This window comes from Bombina bombina, chromosome 6, assembly GCF_027579735.1.
Source record: "Bombina bombina isolate aBomBom1 chromosome 6, aBomBom1.pri, whole genome shotgun sequence".
Classification (NCBI taxonomy): Eukaryota; Metazoa; Chordata; class Amphibia; order Anura; family Bombinatoridae; genus Bombina; species Bombina bombina.
In genome coordinates this window covers 279028554-279032340 of record NC_069504.1, presented here as the reverse complement: position 1 = coordinate 279032340, position 3787 = coordinate 279028554, and positions in this window count along the sequence as shown.

The following is a 3787-nucleotide window of genomic DNA, read 5'->3' as shown; positions in this document are numbered from 1 at the left end:
AAGGGCGCCCACCCCGGTGAGGGTGGACACTCTTGAGCTATGGTTGCGCACATATCCAGACCACCAGGTAGCAGGCTTGCTCTTGGCGGGATTTAGGGATGGATTTGTGATCCCGATCAGCAAATCTGTCATGGGTTCTCACAACCATCATAATTTAAAATCTGCGTACCAGCACCCAGGAGTGTTAGGGATAAACTAGCGAAGAAAATAGCTTTGGGAAGAGTAGTGGGCCCCTTTAGAGTCCCGCCTTTTACTAACTTGGTTATCTCTCCTTTGGGAGTGGTTCCAAAGAAGGAACCGGGAAGTTTCGCTTGATACAGCACCTCTCTTACCCCAAGGGAAACTCAGTCATTCGATAAGGCGCTTGACCTAGTCCGTGGGTTTGGGAGAGGTGCTTTATTAGCGAAACTGGATATTGAGTCCGCCTTTCGTCTCCTTCCTTTACACCCTAAGTCCTTTTCCCTTATAGGATGTAAGTTTGAGGGTAGCTACTATGTGGATCGATGCTTACCTATGGGTTGCGTCATTTCATGCTCACTGTTTGAATGTTTCAGCACATTTTTGCACTGGGCGGTGGCCAAATTTGTGGGAGGGGATTACATAGCTCACTACCTCAACGATTTTCTCTTAGTTGGGGAATAGGATACAGACAGGTGTATCCGCCTCATGATAGAGATGAGAGGCCTCATGTCCCAGCTGGGAGTTCCACTAGCGGAAGACAAAACACAGGGTCCATGCACTACATTGACCTTCCTGGGCATTGAAAAAGACACCTTGCAAATGGTTTGCAGGTTACCCATGGAAAAGGTACAGAATATGTTGGTTTCAGTTCGGGCGGCTGTTTCCAAGAAATATGTATCTTTGAGGGACCTGCAGTCTCTATTGGGTTTGTTAAACTTTGCTTGCAGGGTGATCCCCATGGGGAGGGTTTTCAACAGGTGGCTAGAAAGTCGTCTTAAGGGCAACCCCAGGGTATCGGACAAAATACTTGTCTTAAGAGACATGATAGATGACCTGAAAGTTTGGGAAGCATTCTTCATACAATTTAACGGCATCAGTGTGTGGTGATCTAGCCCAATATCTTGTCAGACCCTGCATTTGTTTACTGACACAGCAGGGTCTCATGGCTTTGGTGCTTATTTTCAATCGGAGTGGTGTGCCGGGCCCTGGCCATCGGAATGGAGTTCTGCTCCTCTCATCAGGAACCTAACACTGCTGGAATTGTTTCCCATTGTCATGGCAGTTGAGCTGTGGGGGCAGAGGCTGCGGAATAGATCAGTTATTTTTTGGACAGACAACCTAAGTGTTGTACATTTCATTAACAGACTTTCTGCATCCTCTGTTACTGTGGTGCGACTGTTGCGACATCTGGTTTTAAGGTGTCTTCAACTTAACATCCACTTTCAGGCTAGTCATGTTCCAGGGGTCAACAACATTCTAGCAGATGCCCTCTCTAGGTTTGATTGGGCGACTTTTAGAAGATTAGCGCCATGGGCGGCCAAGAAAGGACTAATCTGTCCCAGTTTTCTTTGGCAGCTGGTGGAACCTGGCTCTCCTTAATCCCCTTAGTCTGCTCATCCCTCGCACCAGCAACTTGGTGAACCTATGTTAGCCATCGGAAAGAGTGGGATCGATTTTGCAGTAAGCGAAGGGCGGGGTCATCAGTTAGCTCTCAGGTGATGCTGTGTGAGATGCTGGTATGCATGCAAGCGGCAGGTTTGCAGAAAGGGGCAGTCCAGTTCCGTCTGGTGGCCTTATCATTTTTCTTAAAACTGTTGGGATCAGGTGATCCCACAGGGTGTTTTTTTCATTAGGCAGGCTCTCAAGGGTTGGGGGCGGTTGCAGCCCAACAGGAGTGACATCAGGGAGCCCATTACCCAGGACCAGCTTGAGAGGCTGGTAGCGGTTTTACCTAACATTTGTAATTCGGAATTTGAAGTTATGCTTTTCAAGGCGGCTTTTGTCCTAGCATTCGCAGGGGCCCTGCGAATTACAGAGCTGGTGTCCCCGTCAAAAAGCATGTCAACAGGGGCATGCAGTTAGATCATGTCAAGATTTCCCCGCTGTCGGTTTTGATTTTCGTACCAAAATCTAAAACGGACCAAGAGGCTAAGGGAACTTGGCTCACTTTTTTTGCTCAAGGGGATGCTTGCTGCCCTCTAGCGACTTTAGCGGCATACTTACAGCGCAGGGCAGCCGGCAGGGGGTGGACAATTCCTAGTGCACGAGAACGGGGCTGCCCTTTCTACTTACCAGTTTCATAGGATTTTAGCGCAAGCTGTGGAGACGGCCGGTTTTGACCCCTCCAGGATAACCCCACACTCATTTAGGATCGGCAGCGGAGCATACCATTAAAAAATTTGGGTCGGTGGCGCTCAAATAGTTATAAATTGTACGTTCAGCCAATATAAGTAGGCGACCTTTGTTTGGGTGAACAGTGTTTTTTTCGGGACCCGGTTTCTGTGGAAGGGGGGGGGTCATTTGTACTTAAGGTTAGCTAATTTCTGTTTCTGTTTTTCCAGGTGCACGCAAAGCTGTCTGGAGAGTAAGGATCGTAGGCGGCGATCCGTGCCCTCACCAGGGTTGGGGGCAGAATTTGGGTTTTCCCACATCCAAGGCTTCAATCCGATGGTTGGGGTTTAGGGGTATGTGTTGGCCCCAGCTTCCCAATGTCCTTACTGACGCCCACAGGCGGTGGGGTAAACCCCACATTATTTTAATCCACTTAGGGGGTAACGATATGGGTGCCATTCCGTCATTAGAGTTGACCAAAATCATTCAGTCAGACCTAGGCTGGTTAAGGGCATGGATGCCCGGTGTCATCATAGGCTGGTCAAATGTAATATCTTGACGGCAGTAGTGCTATATGGGATCCTCTAGTGCAGCCTATAGGGTCAGGAAGAAGTTAAACAGGGATGTGGGGGCGTCCGTCACTGGTTCCCAGGGCTTCGTGGTATGGCACGACGCAATCATGGCCGACAAGCAGGAGCTTGATAGACCCGATGGGGTCCACCTAATTGATACAGGTCTAGATTTATTTCTAGGGGATTTAATGAGGGCTCTCACTCCCTTCCTGTAAGTCAGGTCGGGTGGGTGGCAGCAAGTGATATCTGAGATGGTATCCCTTGTGGTGGGAGGTTTGCGGCCAGGAGCGTACGGAGATGGCGAACAGGGGGAGTGATGGCCAGGCTGATGAGGGTGGGGCCGATTACTTCAGTTAACTGGAGTGCCCCTCCCTCTGTGTAGGTAGGCCAGGAGAACTCGGAACACCCCTAGTAGCATCTCCATCCCTCAAGCAGAGTTTTCTGCTGCTGCTTAGATCAGGCCGCTCTCCTCTTCAGTCCGGTGTTTAGTCTTAGCCTCTCATTTGCCACCATCTGTTTAGTCTGTCGGTAAATTTTACTATTTATTCCTAAATTAATAGGTTAATAAAGGGTACCAGTGATGGTCCAAATTTTACCCAAACTATTGTGTCTGTCATTATTAAAGGTAGGCCTTGTGTGTCATTTCAAGCTATATTAAGAGTATTAAGAGTTATATGTTTTCCCTCACCCTATTTCCTGGGATCGACATGGTAAGCCTTTAATCCCTTAAGTACTGTGTATTGCCCTTTGTGCTAGAATTTTTATAGCCCTGTTTTACAGTTATGCTTTAATGAAGTAGTAAAGGGACATTTAACACTAAATAAATGCTAGGTAGAATAATGCATTCAAAGAAAAGATTAGTCTGAGAATAACATGTAGATGTATTTTTTAGAGTTTCATTAGCTGTTTAAATATTAACAAAA